The 23,196-nt window shown below is 35.5% G+C and overlaps 1 long non-coding RNA gene across 1 annotated transcript in view; it reads left to right on the top strand.

The window, feature by feature from the left end:
• LOC129734764 (uncharacterized) overlaps positions 1-23,196 on the top strand; it is a 329,354-nt gene that overhangs the window by 273,571 nt on the left and 32,587 nt on the right. The window lies entirely within an intron of this gene.

Here is a 23,196-nt window from a genome sequence, read left to right as displayed (position 1 = left end):
AACATATGAACAGACCAGTTGATTCATACATGCTCAGTGCCTATTTTCCAGAAATTCTAGGTTCCTATACATCTGGAAATCTAGGTGAGTATTGTAGTTTGGTAGAGCATGAGTCATTCAGGATTTTTTGGTATTTTCAGCTTCTCAGATTTCAGTCATCTATTTGTCAACTACTTGTCAGCCTTTTTCCAGAATTTTCCCTTCCTCCTCCCACGCCAGTATGACACATCTCTAAAGGCTTTCTTTTTGTGACTACATGGAGGGCTGATAGATATAGGAGGTCACTGTCCTGTCAATGTTCCCTTGATAAGCAACTTTATGAAGCTCTAAAAAATTACATCATGATTTCTGTTGATTGTAGCAACACTCTGGGAAATCCTATGTAACAGTCCCTGGCTAAAAATTTGTGTCTGAAATAAGTTTATTTTTAATTTTTTATTTTAGACCCTAACAGAGACAACATGAGGGGTGATCACATATTTTCAGGTGTTAGAACAGTTCTGAGTAATGAAGGTTCCAACAACTGTAAGTCACAGTTCAGAAAATCATGACTGGTGGCTCTCAGTATTTCTGACCTCCAGCTGCTTGGGCAGTCACCCTTAATCCTTTAATAAAACACACTCACTCTTTTTCGTTGTTGTTGAGTTTGATCTTTTTTTTGTTATATACTGAAAGTTTATGTTAGTGATGGAACTTGAATGCTAAGCAATACAAATCTTCATCTTTCAATGAGAATTCATATGGCTTTGTTAAGCTAGATACCATTTTGTGATATTTTTTCCATATTTCTATCCATCCATTAATAAAACTAGAACAGGTTTATAACTGCAATTATACATCCATGTTGTATGAAAAAGATTAAAGTTCCAGAATTTAATGAGTACAAGAAAACTTTTCAAAATACTAGGTACTGAGAAAAATAAAGTGGTATGTTACTTCATTTTCTATGGGAATAGAAATGGTCATTGTTTGACGTACATCAATTGTACAGATAGGACCATGAATGTGGCATAGATTCTTATGTTTTGCTTTGTTCTATTAGTTTTGATACATGGAGAATTTACAAAGTAAACAGGCTAAATTATTTCTGACTTTCATATTTAATGATAACCCAGTCACGAGTTTGTTGCTTTTTAAACCAGGCAGCTATTTGTTCTGACCAGTCTTCTGAATGACTTTTTCTTTGTGATATCATTATAGTGTCACCCACTACATCTTGGTCTAAAACCAGAACTGATTTCACACAAGCAGTGTCTATTTCAGTGAATACTAACAATAACCTTCCATTTTGATAGAAAGTTTCCTTTTGAAGGATTTTTTTCTTGCCTTTGCAAATCAGTAACAAAGTGTGATCTAAATCATGCCATTTGGTGATACTTTTATTAAATTGTTTAGCTAAACTATAAGTTACTTTTATTGGAAGTAATAAAATTATCCTCTTGTCTTGATTATTCTTACTGTAAAAGTATAAGTAGTTTCCATGCAGTAATGCATTTTACCCAAATTAGTAAACACGTTCTCAGAACAAATTCACATGTCGAAGGTAAGGTAAAATCTGATAAGTACAAATGAAATTTATTTCTGCTTTCTCTTACAGTAGTGTATTTTTTAATTAAATATGAAGTTAGTATTAAGATTTATATTTCACTGTTAAAGAAGCCTTGATTCACTGCAGTTAGATTGCTGACATTTTTTTAAGATTACAGATCTTCAATATAAGGACTTATTATTTCCTAGGCTGAAATCTGGTCACCTTGTTAAACGTAAGACATTTCCTTGAAGGAATCAGTAGTAATAACATGCCAATAGCCAATAAAAGAATGAGAAAAAAAAAAAAAGGGCCCAAATTTTTATTAAAGTTTGAGTTGTTTAAGACTTCTGTCAGTTTTATAATTCTGGATCTATATCAGATGTACAATGAAGTACAATTTTCAACTTCCATACATTTTCTATTTCAGAATTTACATAAATAATAAATCCAAATTTTGCAAACTTTATCTGTTGCAGAAAATACTTTAGCAAAATTTCATAATAATAATAATAAAAAAAAAACCTATTCAAAGTTGAATAGAGGTTGCTTCTGTTATATATCAACTTCTTTTAACTACAAATTCAGTGTTTTGTTTTTCTCTGCTTGCTGAGCATATTTTCAGCCCTGAAAATGTCAACATACAAATTTTAAGAGTGAAATTTTGGTAGTGCAAAATGTAAAGTGTTTTGTTTAGACTTCACTGTGTCTCAGATTTAATGTGCAAACCTGGGTGAACAGGGATATGTCTGTGGCACTTTCAATGATAATTAAGATACATCCAAGATGAGACAATAGGTTTTGTATTGTTCTATTCATGCATTATGGTTTATTGAAAACATGGAAAGTGTACATATTGGCAAATAAGAGGCAATATTTTACTTTTTGTGACCACAGAGTTAAGGGAGGCAATTAATAAAGCTTTTTTTATGACCTTCATACTATTAATAGGAATACATAAATATTGATATCATATATTCAAACTCTTAGCACTAATTGTCTGTTCAATAGCTTGGCAAACTAAACTTAGAATATTACAGCTTTAACCTCCAGGCCATATTTTTGAAGCTAGTTTAGACTGGTTGAGTTTGATCGTCCTTTTAGCTTGACAGTTATTTGGTTCCCTGAAATGTGATGGTAGAGTGAGTTCAAATTCTGAGGATAAAGAACCACATTATAAAAAAATTGCATGTTATGACAATAGTTTACATCTTGCAGAAAGGTCAAAGCCCAGATGTCTATGCAGAGTCAGCTGTACCTCAAATCAAAAAGCAGGTGATGGGGTACCCTGTGAAAAAGTGAACTTTTTTTCACCCACTGGGCAGTATTGCAGTTGTTAAAAGATTCTAGTCCATTTAGCTACTTACCATAAGTACAAAATTCCCTTTACCACTTAATCAAGTTTAAAATTAGGGATGAAAAGTACCTCTTTCTTTTGATAAAATCTATATTGTTCCTAAAAATACCTTTGCAGAAAGTGAGAAGAAGCAACCATTTCTACTGAAGGAATAGTGATTAGGAAACTATTCTTAATGGAACAGCATAAAATCGTGGTATAGCACAGCAACATTATTAATAAAAATATTTTTGTCCCCCAAATCAGGGATGCTTCAAGTAACTTAATTCTTCTGGAATTCTGTCATTGGGTGGATAGAAACCTGAATCAAGCAGATCTTCATAGAATAATCAATCATTTTGAAAATGCATCTGTTGGGAGTATCCGAGTTTTTCCTACCTAATGATCTATTACATATGATTTTCAATAAAATAAAATTGAAACCATTCTTAATCTGTTGTTTGTTTGTTTTCCAAAATAAACATTGATATTTCTCCCAAATGAGCAGCAGCTGAGGGAACTGGGGTTGTTTAGTCTGGAGATGAGGACGCTCAGGGGGAACCTTGTTGCTCTCTACAGCTACCTGAAAGGAGTTTATACGCAAGTGGAGGTAGGTTTCTTCTCCCTGATAACAAGTGACATACAAGAGGAAACCGCCTCAAGCTATGCCAGAGGAGGTTTAGATTGGATATTAGGAACAATTTCTTCACTGAAAGGGTTGTCAAGCAATGGAACAGCCTTCCCAGGGAGGTGATGGAATCACCATCCTTGGCAGTGTCTAAAAACACATAGATGCAGTGCTTAGGGACTTGATTTAGTGATGGACTTGGGAGTCCTGGATTAATGGTTGGACTTGATGATTTCAAAGGTCTTTTCCAACCTAACGATTCTATGATTCAAATATGCAACACACAGCAAGCAAAAGTGGAAGGAAACATGTAAAACAATCCAGTGTTTCTCAGTAGCTGTGTGCTGATCATAGCAGATGAGTTACAAGGGGTAATCTATAGAGTTACAAAACAGAGAAGACTTTAATATAATCTGAAAGGAAGATGTTGCTTCTCTACAAGTGTATTTTTACCTTTCACTCCCAGGTAATTCTGAACTCATGCAAGACAGGTTCTGTGAGCTAATTGTGGCATTTTCTATTGCGTTGTAAATAAATGTATTGAGAACCAGAAGTTTTTGAAAACATTTTCAAGGTGACCTGTTGTTAAACATATATGTCAATCATTTCATGTAAATATCTCATGTATATTTTATAAGCACATGTTCCAAAACAAGTGAATGTATTCACCAGTTTTCTTAAATGTTAGAATCACTTAAAGAAAAGTATTCCACGAAGGTAATTTTAGGACCTTGTACAGTTTTGAGAGACTTTATTGCCAGGTGAGCAGTGTCTACACCTGAAAATTAATTAATTATTCACAGAAAGCATCTTTTTATCTGAGTCATGACGTGTTGTGCAGAACTGACCAAACTTTGAAGCGGAAAAGCTTATTCTCCCTCAGTGTATTTTTGATAGAGAACATCATACTTTAGAAACATTTACAAATGAAACACTAACTTTCCAAAATGTTTTTTCTTAATAAACTTGAATGGTTTTCTGTTCTTGTTGTAATATGTTCATATCTATAATATATTATAATTCTTACCTTAGTGGTACTTATTGTATTGTCTGAGAGTAGCAGTGATTACATGTAGTTGGGTGTAAAATCAGCATCCTTCTAAAGAAAATTTAATAATGGATAATCTATTTCCTTTTTACAAAATAGTACAGTTGACCTTAGTAAAAATAGCCTTTAAGTGTAAATCTAAGACTAATTAATTACCATGTGATCTAGAATGGTGACAACCACTCCATAATAGACAGGGGCTGAAGATCTGTTGTTCTTCATGCAAGTTACAAGACAGGGTATCAGGCTTCTGAAGACAGGACATCCAAAATGATTTATTTTTTTTTTTCATTTATCATTTCCATTTTGAATTCAAATGCACTTTCACTAGTTTTCAATACTCAGCATTGTTCTTTTGATTCTTCAAAACATTGCAACTACTGAGTTACCTACTCTTAAGTAGTTAACAAGATTGTGCAGTCACCCATGTTTCTTTTTTATTATTTCCTGGTCAGATCCTGGATGACAATTGACTTCCTTTCCAAAACCAAATGTTACTAAATAATAATTTGGATTGACTGTATTCTACATGGAGATGCGGACTTTAAAGGAAGCTGTTCCGTAGTAGAAAAATATGAAAACTTTGTTCAGTGTTACTGCAGTTGTTGAACTTAGACTTTGTTTCAAAGATTTAAGTATTAGAATACTGTAGCATATACAATTCCAAAATGTTACACTGCAAAATACTGTGTATTATTTCTTTTCTCTTTGTCTTAGGGAGTCTTTGATAAATTTAATCAACTTTTCTGTTTTATAAACCACTCAAGACATATTTAAGACTACCATATATTTTACTTATTATTTCATTAAACATGAGCACTAAAGTTGAGTGATCCAGCAGCTGACAGCAAGTATAGATTAAAAGAGTACCTCAGGTTTGACTTTTTTTTCTGAAGTCCCATACAAAAAAGCTGTGCTTAGTATTTTAACAATCGACTTAACATTCAAGATTCCCAAACAGCAAAAATCCTTTTCTCCGTTTGTTTTTTTCTTTCAACATCCTATGATGTTATAAATAACTGTATTTAGTTTCTCTAGTTTGGCTGATTCATGGTTGCATCTCTGATCTCCTACAGTAATACGGATGACAGCTTATAAGTAAAAAAATGCCCTTTTCCTTGCTTAAAACTAGGAAGGTAACTGTTACAAGGCTGCTAAAGTACATCTGAACCCCCTGAAGATTAACTATACTGACATTCTACTAGAAATGATGAGGTGAATAGTGGATTTGTCTTGTTTCAAGTGTTTTCAGGTGAAAATAATATCAATTACCTGGCCAAAGCATTTATTAAAAATTTATCTGCACACACTTTGAGCTTTACTGTCTCTGTTTAGGGTAAATGGAAATATGTTTATGATAAGCAACGTACTGTCATGTAGAAAGAAGGGATTTGTATGAAGTGTGTCAGTGTGTTGTACTGCATGGCTTGGGTGATGAATTACACAGTCATAGTGTAAAGCAAGCCCTTAATAGGTTGACATTATACCATCATGACATTTAGCTTTCTGCACAGTTTTTAAATATATGTAGTTTCCTAATTTTTATTATACATTCATTATTGGTAGAGATCTTTGAAAATACCTGTACAGTAGATACTGTTTTATTATAGAGACTGTAATGCAAGATACACTGTGGAAACATATTGGATAAGTATTCTTTTTAATTCTGAATTTCTTAAAAACCTTTAAAAGTATCCCATTAATCTAAAAATCTTGCATACCTCCTGCCTTAAAAAGTCCTCTGACAAATTGCTTATGTCCATGAGCAGCACAAGATCATCTCAGGTATGCTGTTATTTTACTAATTTGTGCACTAGCTGGGGGGCGGGGGGTGGGGAGGGGTGGGGGGGTAGGGGGGGGGGAGTGGCGGGAAGCAGCAGATTTCTTGGATAATTAAAGAAAAATCTCTTTTCATGCATAAAATTTTGTTTTATAATCAATAGCATATCATCCTATGTCCCTGAAGTACAAAGTTTTCTACTTAAATTAGGGAAAATTGCATATTAAGAGTTATTAATAACACTGATGACAGTTCTAAAACTGGACTACAATAGCTTTTGTTTGATGATTTTTTTTACATAAGTTGAAATGTGGTTTTCTAAGTTATTGCAAATGTTAAGCAAAACACATGATTTTTAATTTCAGAAACATTAGAGATCAACAATTTCAGATGTACATTTCTGTTATAAAATCGTTGTCTATTGTTTCTCACTTTATATAATTCATTCATCTAGACTAGTACAACCATTACACTGCTTCCTTGAAAGTAGGCTGATTGGTAGTTAGTTTTTTTTTTTTTTATATATACCTACATACATATGTATATATTAGATGTTCCCAATAGTATACAGTGCTTTTCTGTCTGAGTAACCTGATATAAACTATCATTAAGTTCCAAACTGAAGAACTCCAGTAATAACAATAGGAATAAGAATCATGTCTAGAAAACCACGTCTAATCCTGAATTAATTTTGGTGTGTAAGTTATAGGGATAATCTCACATGCATTCAATTGCTTAGGTTAGTAAGAAGCGTGCTTTCCTCAAAGAGATGATGTAGAACACGTGAAGCATTTCCTTTAGTTCTATGACAAACAAATTAGGCAGAACACCATTAATAGAAAAAGAACTACAGAAAGGTTACTCAGATACAGAGGAAGAAATAGTATGTTTGAAAGGAACTGCTGTTTCTTCCCCAAAAATTCTTTTTTTAAGACTAGAAGCTAGTGACACATTTCATGAATCCTCTCTTTGTCATACGATTTAATGACACTAAGATACTTTAAAAACAAACAAGCAAGCAAACAAAGCTCAAGAGTTCCCTCCTCACAATATCAGTGCAAAATTACTGTTTTTTCTAATATTAAGAGATAAGAACTAAATTATTTGGAAATAAATTTTATTTTTTCATACTTTTTTTTTCTTCTACATAAATTTAGCATTCTGGTTGCCTAATCCCATTTTAATTAGAGCGTTTCAGGGTAACTTTTATCTTTTTAAAATAATTACAGATGTTACTTCTACAGTGCACTGCACAAAGAACAAGCCTGTGCACAAAGAAGAAGCCTGTATTTGTCTGGAGCTTTTCTGGGCTGGTGAGCAGCAGTCAGCATTTGCAGAATTTGAGCCTGAATTTTCAAGTAATTTTTTTGATGATATTATGAAGCTCTGGCTAAGGAAAATATACAGTATTTAGTCATTATTTACGCACATCATCTGAGGTACAACAAGGTAAAACTTGCATATTTTTCCAGTAAATGACAAAAATATGTTGCAAGTTCTGCTAATTCAGAAATGTATTTCTAAAGAAACTGAGTATTACAAATCCCCTATTGCGATGTTCACTTTGTGCTATTGTAGGTGACTTTGTTCTACTCCCACTCTTCTTTGCCTGCTTAAATATTTATCTGAGGTAATAACAATAATTATAAAATGTAAGTCAGCAGCTGTTAGCACACATATTTTTGTTGCTGACAAATTCAATTAAAGACATTGCTAGCTAAACCAATCAAATAATAGGTAGCTCAGAAAAGGTCAACTCTGAATTATTGTTTCCCATAATAATTTCCCAAACCATTAAGTCTGTAAAATTCATTTGAAACTGAAGATCATAAAAGTAAATTATGGAAAATGCCTTGCTATTTTGTGGGTATTCTAGAGCATAAAGCTGTGTGTCTCCCATGCATAATGTTCCTGCTAACATTGTCCAGGCTGTGGTGCAGCTACAAATAGGCTTTAGCAGTATTTTCATTGTAAATGCCTCTTTCCAGGAATGCCAACTATAGTCAGAAAACTTTTATTTACCCCCATGAGTACAAACACAACATCTTTTCTTTTTTTTAATCTTTTTTGTTTGTTTGTTTTGTTTTGAACTGTTTTGGGCTATTTATGAATGACAAGACAGAAGGCTTGACACACAGTAACAAGTACACTTACTATTATAACAGCACTAGAATTTGAATTTCCTTAATTCAAAAAGGGAATAATGTTTCCAAAGTTCCAGTGTGAGTTTGAACTTTGTAATGAATAAAAATGCAAATAGTTATTACCCCCCCAAAAAAACCTAGGAGACCTTAAGACTAAATAGGATGAAGTTATTTATACAGCTACATTAAACTATTAGTTACTTTCTGATCAAGGCCTGTTAAAAGTAGTATTTGCCACCAATTCCACACGACTAAGGTTTTCATAGTTCTTCATTTGACTCTTCTACCAATTGTAAAAACTTCTGGAAGTCAGAAAGAAGCCTAAACTGAGTAGCTGCAGAAGGTAGGGGATTTAATGTGATCACAGTTGTTTTTTGAACAAAGTGGTTTGTCAGAGAATGCTGGTTTAAAAGAGAGTAAGGCTTTTAATGATAACAACAGCAACTACTACAACAACAAAAGTTGGTAAAAACAAGTGAAAAAAGAGGGAGAAATCAATACACATCCAGGGATTCTAAGGGAAAAAACCTACTAAGCACCAGAGGTTAGGCTGGTAGACACCCTAAATAGTTGTAATAATCATTCATCTGCAGTTAAAATGCCTTTCTTCACGATATTGCACACGGATAAATTGAATATGTGTCTGTTGAAATACCTCATGGAGAACTCATATGCCCTAAATAAAAAAAAATTACATCAGATCTTATTCAACCCATAAATAGCTTTTAGGAAAAAAAAAGAAAAAAAAAATCCTATGGAATCAACAGGTGCTGCCAAAACAATTTTCACTGCCTCTGCTTCTACACCAATATGCAAATACATGATTTACAATTACTCCAGAATAATAGTTTAACTTGCATTAGCCAAAACATCTTCACACTCCAGTTCATTAAAGTGAAGAGCAGTGTAATTCTATGGCCTTTTTCAAGGAAGGCAGATCTCCATACTGTTTTAACAGACTTAGGTGGTACTATTTTGCTTATCCCTGGCTGCAGCTTCCTTTATAAAAGCTTCATTTTAGATGAAAAAGCTTATTCAGATTTTTTTTTTTTTTTAATACAATGCAACACTGTTGATTGATAGGTATCTGAAAGGGAATAGAAGTTACTGGCAAATGAAACCATCATGTACTCAAATAATAGAACACTGAGAGATATTTTATATGCATTTTTTCAGTTTATAACTGGAATTTCAGTCTTAATTTTTATCCTGAGTAGTTGTAATTTTGTTACTTCCTTTATAAACAGAAGTAAGGTCTTCACAAAATTACAGCACTGTCAAACTTTTAACTACAAGTTTTCAGGTTTTTTTTTTTTTTTTCCTGTTCTGTAAGCGTTATTTTCTTCCTGAATTGTAGTTACAAGTTAGGTTTACCTAGAAAAGTGATTGCTTAGAATTCTTTTTCTGATAGGAAACTAGAAACATTTTGATTTGGGACTGAAAAAAAAGGGCTTTTATTGTCTTCTTAATCTTTACTAATGGATAGATATTGACAACTTCTTTTGAAAATGTAAATGATCAGCTGTGGGTTTCTAACTTGCAATTAATTTAGGTGAGAGAATTACAATTAAAACATACATTTTAATGTACAAAGCTGAGAAACTGCACTCTCATATTCAGACTATTTCATTGCCAGGGACACATTTGTGTGTGAATTAAAATAATTGTGTGTTTTGAATAAAACTCAATATTCAAAGTTTAGGTAAACTGTGGACAGGAATAAAAAATTCAGTTTATTCAATACACACAAAATCCTTTTGAAGAATGTTTTTACTTATACAAATGAAAGTTGTATAGAATAGGTAAGTAACTTTTTTTTCTGAGACTGATTCACACAAATTGATAGGAAACTTTTTGATTTTAATGGGAATGGGTGGACATCTGTCAAGATAGTCTTGAGAAGTTACTTTCTCCAATTTTTAATGGAAAAACTATTTGAATATATTATTTAATACAAAAATTAATGTAACAAATAATAATATTCCTGATATACTTCAAAAATTTCCACTAAAAAAAGCTTAAAAACATTAATCTACAAAGGAAATAATCTAAAGTGATACAAAAGGTGTTACTAGCATAATTCGTATCTGTGTTACTGTTCATAATTTAAATGTCCTTTTGGCTTTAACTAAAAGCATAAGTAACTTGAAAGCAAGAAAACCAGTGCACAGTTAGAAACTGTATAGTTCACACCTTCATACTGGCCAGGGTAATAGAACATTCCATTTCCATTAGGTTTACAGCTATAGAAAAAATAAATATTCAGAGTGATTACAGCTGTTGTTCTGCTGGGTTCCTTGGACTACAGAATTTTCTGGTATGGCTTGAGCACTTGCCAAATTTGTATATGATCTCCCAACATACAGCGGTAGACCATAAGCCTAGACAGAACTATAGCTATTGTTCCACATAATCTACATATATTGGGAAAGAGTGAAAAAAACATGCCAGCTGTGTGTTTGCAGGTCAGTCATCAGCTTCAAAGGAAATACAGCTAGCTGGGGAGGGAAAAATAGATCAAAATGGTGCTTTGGGTTTGATAGTTACATGTGGCTGGTTCAGGCAGATGTTGTACCTGATAAATGGAGATGAGTATTTTAAAATTCTGAAATAATCTAGAGACTTCACCATTGATAGAATTGTCTGTATCCTAAATACACATTACAAAGGGATTACTACTGAAGTGTGTTGTTTTCTACTACAAACCAGGGCGTTGTAGAGGAATATAAAGAAAGAGAAAATGTTTCCTAGAAACGCCCATCAGTGTTGTGTAAAAATTAAATGTTCTGAACTTTAAGATATCAACATTTAGAACTGGGGCTTTTTAAACTGGAAGGACAATTATCATGTTTCTTACTATATTGCTTCCTCTTACACCATTTCTTCTCATCCACAGGGCTCAGGATAACTCCACAGCATAACACCACCTGGGTCCCTATGCCCTGACTATTCCCCCCAGAACTGTGTAGTCACAACAGCTATCCTTAGGTTGCCCCTTGTAGTATAATTGCTGCCAACATGGAAGAACAGTAGGGGCTAATAGAGGGTCAGGCAAACTTTGGCTGTTTCTCCTCAACATCCTGGATCTGAGCCTCCATCGAGCAGCTACCTTCCCTAGATGACAAGTCAAGTCAGCACTTGAGTGCCTCCATCCCCCACAGCAGAGAGTGACTCACAAGTATCACTGGCTGTTTCCTTTTGGTGGTCTTGTATGGGTCAGGGTCAGACATCCTGGATGCTTCACTTGAAAGTAAACTGTAGTAATGGGTGTTTAAAAGTTGATCAGTTTCAAGGATACCACAATCAAAAAGGAATTTGGAAAAACTTGGTGTTTGCAGTGTATTTGGTGTTTACCTTTTCCTCAAACATATGAACCTACACAGAGGCAAGCTGTTGAGGCAGAAATCCTATATATATATATAAATTAAAAAAAGAAATTTAAAAAGACACAGTAAATTAAGCTAGCTGCCTAGAAGGTTCTTTGCTTTGAAAGATACAGTGGGCAATATAAAAGAGAGCCATACTGTTTATGGAAGCCACTAATCTTCTACTTCTATCCTGGTATTAGAGCACAATTCCTTTTTTTAATTTGTGTGAATAAGTAGGATTATAGTCTTTTCCTGAGTCGGTATTGGGTGGAGGGAGGTTTTTCTCAAGTGAGAGACACATACAAAGTTACCATGTGAAATGTCATTAAAGAATTTTTAGGTCATTAATACTAGTGATCAGAAATATTTGTTCATCAGAACAGGATTTCCTTAAGAATTTAGGGAGAGAGTTTGAGACAACTTAAGAAAGAAAGAAATCTTTTTAATGTAATAGGAAGATCAAAAATTCTAAAATGTGGAAGAAGATGCACTAGCATACAGGGAAAGTGGAAGAGGGACATAGACATCATCATAACAGTAGCTCTAAAAGAAAGTGGAATGATACTTGAGTTTTTTGTATGTGTGAAGTGCCAATGACCTTCCTAGTATCCTTTTTTTATTCTCCTGTTCAGGAAAAACAAAATGAGGTATAATACAGTCTTATAATTGAATAAGAAGAACTAAATGAAATTATTTACAGAACACTTAAATCCAACATCCGTGTACATAAACTTGCCAGGTAATGTACATGGCACAGACAGCAAAGTAAGCACAGTGCAACACACTCTACTGTAAGAAAGGAATGAAATTAAAATTGCCTAGAACAGCTCCTCTTTTCAGTCCAGTGAAAAGCTTCTGCCTTCAGGACAAGAAGCTCTTGGCTTTTAAATTTGTTGCTGTAGTTGGTAACTCTTGATTTGCCCGAAGATGGTAACTGCTAATTATCTGCTTTTGATTGAAACATTTTCCTACTGATTTGGCAGCTGCCACAAAATTTCATTTGGCTAGACTCCCAGGCATTAAAATATGGGTTTGACCAATGAGATTGAAACCCCTCCATATGTCCATGTTGTATGCACAATTTTTATCACTTTTAACACAGCACATTTCATATCTGTGTTGCATTAAATGCAAGTAAGCAATTTCACTGAAATCAATCCAGGTAAGGTACTTCCTAGTATTATTAAGATCTATTATTGACAGCTTCTGGGCTGTGTGGATTATTTCATTCTAATAAACTCAGTGTCACATGTGATGGCTGTTGCTCTCAATTTGTTATTGGTAATTACATCTTAGGGGTACTGGAATCCTTTCTGAGAACATGTCATATGTGTGTCCTCAAAAGAATGGAGACTGGTTGTTTTAAGGGATCCCTTCTCTTTCGCACTAAAGTTATATTTTGCAACCGTTCCTAAAGAGGAAGCCACATCATCTTTTCAGACATTGTGTCCCCTTAAACTTTTATTTAGTCAAACAAATACCTCAGTCAATATACAGATTACAGTAATGTTTCTAAGACAAATTAATATATAAAATAATGCAAAGATACTTGCAGAAGTAGTACATACCCTTCTTTCTTCTACCTGAAGGTATTATCCCTTTATGGAGATATTATGAATTAGGTTACAACTTTGTAAAGAGTATGTGCTGGGAAAGCCATAATTTATACCTCACAAATAGCTGTTCATCTTGCATTAAAACAGTTTCCTCAGAGTCCCCTTTGCTTCTGCAACCTTTATTCTTTGCCTAAGAACTACCCCCCTGTTGTGACTTGAACAGTATCTGAAAGGAGCACACCATATATCCAATGTTACAGCTGCTTTTTTTATCACTGCTGTTTATGTGTGTGTGTGTGTGTGTGTGTGTGTGTGTGTATGCACTGCCTTATTCATCTCTTGCAGATAGTTACAGGAATGTATAATAGAATAACTCAGTGCAACATGGCTCTTTTAAAATGATTTAGTTTCTTACAGACTTTATGTTTTTACTTGATGGAATCAGGTTCAGATCAGAAAAATTACTATTGTAAATCTTAACTGTTTATATCTATTGAAATTTATCTCTCTCTCTCACACACACACACACACACACAAACACATGTGCTATAATTCCTACTACGACAGACTTTGTTTCTCACTGTTCATCTTTGTAGGTATTTCCATGCTGGACAAAGCCATTGATTTGAACAGGTTTACTGTGATGTAAAACTGATTAATTAGGATAGAGATTGAGGTTATAATCACCAGAAAAAAGGTTTTGTTTTGCTATTAAACAGATATTATTACTATTATCAATCAAAACCAATAAGGAAAAGTATCTTATTTTTCACTAGCTGGCTGGTTTACTTCTGTGTGTGTTACCTGATGTAAAAAAATCAATTTAATAATATACTATTGTTTTGAAACTCATAGTTGTCAGTAACGATTTTTAAAAAATTATATTTGTTTATGAAGAAAAAAAAATACAAGGGAAAATATCATAAAATGCTTCTGATAAGACATATCTGGCCCTGCTTAGCTAGAAATATTGTGTGCAGGGAAGACTTGTAAGTACAATTCAAATGCATTTAAACCGGAAAAAGAAACTGAAACAGGTATAAAGGAAATATAACTATTTGTATTGTAGCTGGAGATAAATCTTTATTTTACAATCTCAGATTCAAAGTTTTCATTTTCCTTATTTTTTTTATCCTATACGTTTTCAGATACTAAGCAAGAAAATGTATGTTAATGTCCTGAATGATCCCCATCATTCACAGATTGCAAATTGTTTCTGGCAGTAGCGGATGTTAGAGACAATTGTTTACAGAAAATTAAAAGCGACAACAGGAGGATAGCTAGTGTCAATAAGCCAACTCTGCCAAGGCAGTTTTCCTCAATGTACTATGAAATTATCCAGTTCCTTTGAATTACACACTAATGCAGACTATGTCTTTGAGTAGCATGAATGAGCAGAAGGCATTGATTAAATTTCTTTCAGGTAATTTGCATTTAAAAAAATTGATTATACTGTTGCTATGTGTCTAGATACCTGTCACAAACGGAGTGGTTTAGGTCAAATCACTTAAAGAATTTCCATCAAAGGTATGAGTGAAATAATATTTGAGTTTTTAGTAATGTGAGTGCACAAAGTTTGATGTCAAGGTTCACTTTGTTACTTACTAAATGGGTTAAATGCACAGAGCTAAATTAAAACTCGAGTCAGAATAGAGTTTAAAATTATTTTTACAGATTAAAGACATAAGAGGCTAATGGAGACCCTGCTGTTGAGTCATGAGGTTTAGAGTGGACCCCCTTGCTTTCCAAACTCTCAATAGAGTTTAGCTATGGCTAGATCCAAACTTAGTCTCAGACTTGGTCAATTGATGAGATCTGAAGAAATACAAAGAGTAAGGGGAATTCTACTATTGAATCATGAGGTTCAGAATAGACTCCCTTGCTTTCTAAATTGTCAATAGATTGTGGGTGCGGCGAGGTCCAATCTTAGTTTTGGACTGGGACAACAACTTATATCTAAAGGGGCAGGAGAGAGAGAGAGGCAGTTTGTTCACAGTTCAAGATTAGTCATAGGAATTTAGCAGCATTTAATTTATGGTTATTTTCAACATCTACAAAGTGAATGAATGTAATTTGTACAAATAACAACAATACCCTAACTACTACTTCAAGATTATAATACTTATTATGTAGTATCTAAAAAGATTCACACACACAAGCATAAAGGAAATAGGTATATAGGGACTTACCAACATGAATGCACAAAGATATACATGTTAAAATTTTGCTTCAGGCTCAGTGAAAATACTCACATCTAATGCCTGTGCATTCCTCAACAGACGGAGGGCTGAGCCTTGGGCAGCATGGATATCAGCCCAGGCTCCATCATCAGCATTTGGCAGCGATCCCCCTAGTATCTCAGCCTTGGTAGTTAGAGAGCTTTGAGTGGTGTCCCACTCAGAGGGAAATGCTGTTCACAGCCCACTGTGGTCCAGGACTCCAGAAGGGTCTCACCTTGGGACCGCTCTGTCATGGTTTAACCCCAGCTGGCAACCAAGCACCACACACCCATTGGCTCACTCTCCCAACAGTGGAATGGGGGAGAGAATCAGAGAAGTGAGAAAAACACATAGGCTGAGATAGAGTTTAACAGGTAAAGCAAAAGCTGTCCATGCAAGCAAAGAAAAACAAGGAATCCATTCACTGCTTCCTACTGGCAGGCAGGTGTTCAGCCATCCCCAGGAAAGTGGGCCTCCATCACGCTTAAGTTACTTGAGAAGACAAACGCCATAATGCTTAATGTCCCTCCCTTCCTCCTTCTTCCCTCAGCTTATATACTCAGCATGGCATCATGTGGTACTTTGGCTAGCTTGGGTCACCTGTCCTGGCTGTGTCCCCTCCCAATTTCTTGTGCCCCTCCAGCCCTCTCGCTGGTAGGGCCCGAGAAACTGAAGAGTCCTTGGCTTAGCATAAATATTACCCAGCAAGAACCAAAAACATCTGTATGCTATTAACATTGTTCTCACGCCAAATCCAAAACACAGCGCTGCACCAGCAGCTAAGAAGAAAATGAACTCCATCCCAGCTGAAACTGGGGCACACTGTTTATAAAGTTGTGAGGTGGCTGTCTTTAGTCAACTTCTAAATTTACATCTTGGCTGTAACCTGAGTCTAGTTTTTCTAAATTCCAACCACAATAGCATCATTCCACTTGGGCTACAATCCAGTGTTCCAGGGTTGTCAGAGAATAAATGATTGTCTCCTGTTCTTGTTCCGTACTTTGACCAGTCAATGGGAATTCCTAGTACAGACAGCATTGTTACCTGCCTTAGACATGTAAGAATGGTTAGTAGGATCAAGGGGTGTTTAACTGCCCAACTCCATGCTCAAACTGCCAAGGCCTAACAAGCATAACAAAACAGAGATTAATAAAATTATGATGGAGTGCAGTATTCTGAAGTTCCTGTTGCTGTTGGTGGCTGTCTGAATAAGGTATCCCACCAGTGATTTTCTCTTTCTTTGCTCTTTCGAGGACATGGTGTATCTTCTTTGTATCATGGTGGATGGTAATCAGAGTGTTTTGTCCATTGTTTTGGATTTGCTATAGCAATTGAGTCAGGTTGTCATGTTGTAACAGTTTTCTTACCAGTGTAAGATTCATTCCAATGGGGGTAGGTAATAAATTTTGATAAGATGTATAGTTCAATTGTGACAATTGATAGGTTGTCATGGGAGCTGAATAGTTAAAGTCACATCCCATAGTCCTGGTGAAATTACAAACACAGATATTTTCATCATTATGTATCTCTATAGTAATGTCTGTAAATGTAACATCACAAAGGGTTCTCATACAAGCACACCCATTCCCAACGTATAGAAGTATAGTTTCAGGGGTTTCACCAGGAAATATTTCAAAATGGAAAACATTTCATTTAGTTTCAAGACATATGAATAGTATTATTTTCACAAATAAAACCCTGTTGTTCCTGTACAACACATGCATTGATGCCAACAGTTTGCCATATTACTATTTTGTTGGGCCCATACTCTGTGTTCTAGTGGATAGAGTACAGTTCCATTTAATCCCAGAACAATGACTGGGTACATGGTGTATACTGAAGTGTTGCATACTGCTAAAACAAAGGCTGTGGCTTTGCTGTTGGTATGATCATATGTGAAATTTACTAGATGTCACCAAGATTGGAATTCCCTTCGAATTTAGTTGCATTATCCCAGATTATCTTTCAAATTTCAGCAGGCAAAGTGTCTTCATCACCTTCTTATATGATTGCTGCTACAGTAGGTTGTATCCACAACTGAGCTTGGATACATCTGAATGCTAGGGAAACATTACTTTACACAGTTCCAAATGTATCTGTAACTAATTGGTGGTCTGGTTCATTAAATTTTTCCCACTTGAGCAGAAAGCCACTGACTGGTCCCTAATGCCACTAGAGAAGATTGTAATGCAGGTTCTAGTTTATGTGAATTAATGCTTACAAAACTTTATTGGTTAAAATTTCTGCATCCATGCTGTTTAACTCCTAACCCTATTCCCAAGATCTTCTTGGAGAGGTGAAGGCTCATCCATGCAACCATGCTAACCTTACTTTGTAACACATGTTCAGGAAAGGTGAGCAGGTAGGTTTAATTGTGGAGATATCAAAATGCATTCTACTCTTTAGAGACCATGATGGGTTAAATAGTATAAGTTGCTGTCTTATGTTTTTCATTAGATAAGGACTAGTGTATATAAATGTTAGGAGGCAGCTTGATAGGAGGCTGAGTTGGTAAATGTGGTTGGTTGATGTCAATTGAAATTGTAGGTTGGAGTGAGAACTGGCTTCTGTCTTGAGACACATTATGTGTGCTGAATGGAATATAGTGAAAATGTACCAATGTTCATGTTTAAAAGGACAGGTATGTATTTTTCTGTTTCCCCAACATAACTTATGATAATTAGGAGACTTACTGTCATACATTCAGATTTATTTTAAATTTGGCATTGTATTGAAACGGTGATTTGTTTGGTCCCCTTTATAGATTGAAGTTGTTGATTGTCACTTTTATTTTTAACAATACATTCTTATCTGTGATAGGTTATGTTATTGTGTAGTGCTACTACAAATAAATTTAGACCAATAGAGGGCACATCAGAGAGTGTGTCAACATCAACCCGTGGCTGCTCTGTCGTACACAGATTCCACAGCGGATGTTTGGTAATCTTAAAAGCAAACAACAGTTTTGTACCACAGATTCCCTAGAGGCAGAATGCAAGTACAGGTTGTATAAATGTGAAATTGTACCAACAATCTGTCTCTGGTACCCTATAGCAAGAGGTTTCATTGTTATTTGGTTTGGAAAAGTCAGTGTGGTAGATTTTAATTTCAGTGGGTTTTCCACAGGTTGATCTATTGATTACCTGGCATCCTATTTTGATTTCTTCTCCAGGTGTGGCTTTGAGGGATAGTATTTGATGGATGTTGCTGTTATTACTATCAGATATTCCAATTCTCTTTTCATGTAATATTTCCACTTTCCATTCATTCTTTTAAAATCTGCTTTGCCTCCATGCATAACCAAGGTAGCAAGGTTTAGGTGTGACTTGTCTTTTGGTGAGGTCTTCTGATGTAATTTAGCATTGCATGGTCCCAAAATTTTTGTGTTTGGACAGGGTGGATTATGTTTGTTCTGATTAAGAGGAAGAATGAGACTGAGTGAGGAATACACCCTTGTGGTTGTGGTTGCCACTAGTAGGAGTTCATTTTCTCCTGTAAGAGCAAGGAAAGGAAAGGTTTCAGTGGGGATAACTGAAAAGGTTACCCCTTTATGATATAGAATATATCCATCTACTACTGATTTTGCATTTTCTTCCATTGTTATCATAGCTTCCCAAGCAAGTGACCCATGAGATTTAATCAGGGTCATGGATACAGTTCCGACCTGTGGTAAATATACCATAGCAGGTGTTCCTGGCCATTAATGTTAACAGACCTTTTCTTTCAGCAGAGGGTGGAGTATTAGAATCAGTTTTTGTAAAGAATGCTTGGCTGACCAGACCTCCAGTAGGTCCATATCAATTATTTGGTTGGTAAAGAATTTAGAAAGTTAAATGTCTCACTGGGCTTCATGTAGCTTAAGATTTCTTTTCAGTAACTCATTAGCTCTTTTCATTTGGGATAACATGGGATGTGGAATACCCACTGAATTTCTTCCTTTTTTTGCCCATCTTTGCACTTCTATATGAGAAGTGTGAGCCATTATAATTTTGGATGATATCAGGGGTAGGTAGGATTGAGAACCAAAATGATAGTCCTTGTATTATATTTCGTCCATCAGCCTTTCAGCACTTAGTTGCCATGAGGAGCCCAGATACTACTTCTACCCCTGTTAAAATATATCTGTACCTAGCAGATGATTTTAGAGGACTCGTATAATCAATTTGATGGGTGGACCATAAGGTTTTATCCTTGTTGATGTGCAAAGGTGGTGCTTTAGCAGGGTGTTCTGTTTGTAATATTTACACTGGGGACATTCTGTAATGTTAATTCCACAAGTTTTCCTGTCTGGAGGCCAGCCCTTGTTCTGTGCAGCAAAATAAAGTGCTTCTTTATCTGTGTGACCTTACTTTTGATGTCGCCGTTTTCCTGACTAATACAACTCTCGGTTTAAGAGGTTCCCTATTTTTATTTTCTTAATTTTGGTTAAGTCATCTACCTTTTGATTTCAATTTTTAGCTAATTTATTGCCTTTGGTGTTGGCCTCTACCCATTCCATCTTAAAGGGTGTTTTCCTGGCTACGTCTAATAATAATTGCAGGCTTGAGTTCTCCAAATGGGAGATCTTTTTTACTTCCCAGTTCAAGGATTCCCATTGACAAAGCCATTGTGTGGTGCCAACCCACAGAGCATAGGAGTCTACATATATAATTTTTGCCCCCTTTTTGCTGTTAAAACAGCCACGCTTGATTGTTCTACTTCACTGCCTTCACCACCTTTGATTACTTGTTGGCCAGTAGCAATATTTAATGCATCAGCCTTGTATTGCCATTTACCATCTAACCTTTTTGCTGAGGCATCATTGAATGACACATCTTCTGTTGATGTCTCCTCATTGAAAGGAGGTGCATTTAACATTATTGAGTTTTTTGTACTCAAAGGGTTGTTTTAATGCAAATAGGTCTGAGTTCATAGGCATTTGTGATTTGGAAACTTTAGTATGCCCTTTGGTTAATCTAATTTCCTCTGCAGTCACTGTCAAATATGCATGCCATTTTCTAATTGTAGCTTTTTGTGGCTCTCCATTTGGTGGACCCGTTCCCTTTAAGATGAGTTCTAACAAATTGGATGGTTTTCTGGTTTGTACAGGTTATTCATGATATGTTTTCTCAACTTCTTTTATTTGGACTAAGGATAAAAGTCCATTTTCCCACTCAGGATACCTTTGTTCTGTTTCTTTACATGCAGTCAATCTGAACAATAAAGGTCACTTTGGTCTGTTGGGGCCAGTTTGAAGCAGGTTAGAGTAACTACCACGTTCAGCAAACCCCTATTCTACTATAATAGGGTTGTGGGAGTGTACTGATCCCAATGGCTGGTATGTTTTTAATTCTTGAATTAGAGTTTTGACTGCTTCTTCATACTCTGGATTCCATCTCCATGGTTTTCCTTTCTGCAAAAACAAATACAGTGGGCGAGCAATGGTAGAAAATCGAGGTACATGTTTCTTCCATATTGTAAGGTACCCATAACCCAGTAATTCTTTCTTAGATTGAGGTATTCATAATTGTTCTATTTTTTCCAAGGTATTTGGAGGGATCTTTGCACTACTTGCTATCTACCATATACCCAAAAACTTTACTTCTCTACCTCATCGCTGACATAATTCAGGTGGGATTTCAGCTTTTCCTTCATGTAGTGCTTGCCCTATTGCTGTGGTTGCTTTTCCCACTTCCTCAGGAGAATGCCCTCCAATTAGAAAATCATCTAAGTATTGATACAGTTTTATATTTTGAGGAAGCAGGATTGTTTGTAAAAATATAGCAAGCACAACATCAACAATAGCGGGTGAGTTTATATCCATGTGGGAGTCTATTAAAGGTGTACTGTATACCTTCACAGGTAAAAGCAAATTTATTTTTATCTTCTTCTTGTAAGGGGTCGATAAAAACCATCTTTTATATCTAGCTCTGCCATCCATGGGCATACAGCTGCTTGTAGTGTGGCTGTTGGAGTTGCAATATTAGGTCCTGAAGCTGTTAATGGGGTTGTACTGGCTTTTAAGTGTCAACAATTGATGGTAAGACACCATCTCCCATCCAGTTTTCTAACTGGCTAAACTGGTGAATTATATGGGAACTGAGTTCTAGAGATTATTTGCCATTTTTCTAAGTCAGCTGTGACTTCAGAAATTCTCTTTTGTACCACAGAAGAAATTGGGTATTGTCGTATATCAGTGATTTGTGAATTGGGGAATGCAGGTGCTTCATAGAGTGTATGCACTGTAGCTTCCTGATACCTATCAGAGTGATGTTTGATACTTGAACCGAAGGACATTACGCCGTCATCTGGCATGTGCCAGGTTCAACCATTCAAAACATTGATGCCCAAAATATTTTCATTGAGATCTTTGGTTGCAAAGTGAGTATCCAACATTTGTTTCTTGCCCAGGAGCCACAAATTAACTTTGGCAGTTTGACAAATAATATTCACTCCATTTTCTCCAGTGGTTTAAACTCTCTGCCATACAGGTCATATACCCAGCTTCTGGGCATCTAGCTGTGCTAGTATTGAAATTTGTGTGCTGTATCTATTAAAAATTTAACTAGTTGTTGTTGAGGGCCAACTGGAACCCAAATATATGGTCCATTGTTATCAATCCATTCATAGGATTCCACTTGCCAGACAGACAGGCTCAAGTGTTGTCTGGGATTTACTAGTTTTTTGATCTCAAATTTAAGAGAGGAAAAGACCTACCTTCCCCTCTGGGGCCTGGTGATGGTGTCTGAGTGTTGTGTTTTCTTTCTGATTGTCACCATCATCTCTGCACTATATTAGTCAAATCTTGGATAATGTCAGCATGTTGTCTCTGAATTACAGGTTTTGGAATGACTAGTGCTAGTGTTTGGTTATACAGTTCTTTCCACCTTTGAATTCTGGGTTGATGATCAGTCATGATGGTCCCAGTACTTGAGAACTTTTTTAAGGGGATAGTACGACTTGTCTAACACTGCAACCTGCATTACTTGTTTAAATACATAGGCCAGTCCACCCAATTTCATGTCCGTGATTTATCATGTCATGTATTAACGTTGCCCAAGTGGGGAAGTTCTCTGTGTATTACAGCTTCTTCCTGGTCATAAACAATATCCTTTAGGGCCAATAGGGTGTTGAACCTGGTGTCTCTCCTAATTTCTTGTTTTGTAACAAGAAAAGGTATGAGTGTACCAGGAACTTCCTCTATCGGTGGTTTTAACATGACATAGGTTACAGTTGTCAATATAGGGGCATCAAGGGGATGGCATTCATGCATATCATGAATACAGGCAATTTTTGTAATAGCTTTAGAGAGCTCATTTAAAGATCTAATAGGTATTAACAAAAGTTCTCATCTCCTCAACATATCTATCTATTCCACCAGCCCAGTATTATACCCTACTTGTTATTCAGTGGGAATTGTTTAAGGGTTCAGGATCAGCACTTAAAAAGACACATGCACCCCAAAATCCATTCCCTTCATCTCCATTTAATAAGATTCCCTCTCCTCTGGTTAGAAACACTCGCCACAGATTTTCAGTTTCAGATTCGCCTGACGTATGGCCATGGCATTTTTGCAAATTAACCATTTGAATTGGGTTGAATGGGGTCAT

This window comes from Falco cherrug, chromosome Z (genome assembly GCF_023634085.1).
Source record: "Falco cherrug isolate bFalChe1 chromosome Z, bFalChe1.pri, whole genome shotgun sequence".
In the NCBI taxonomy this organism is placed as follows: domain Eukaryota; kingdom Metazoa; phylum Chordata; class Aves; order Falconiformes; family Falconidae; genus Falco; species Falco cherrug.
The sequence above is the reverse complement of the archived record's forward strand: the minus strand, read 5'-3'. Positions and strand labels throughout refer to the sequence as shown.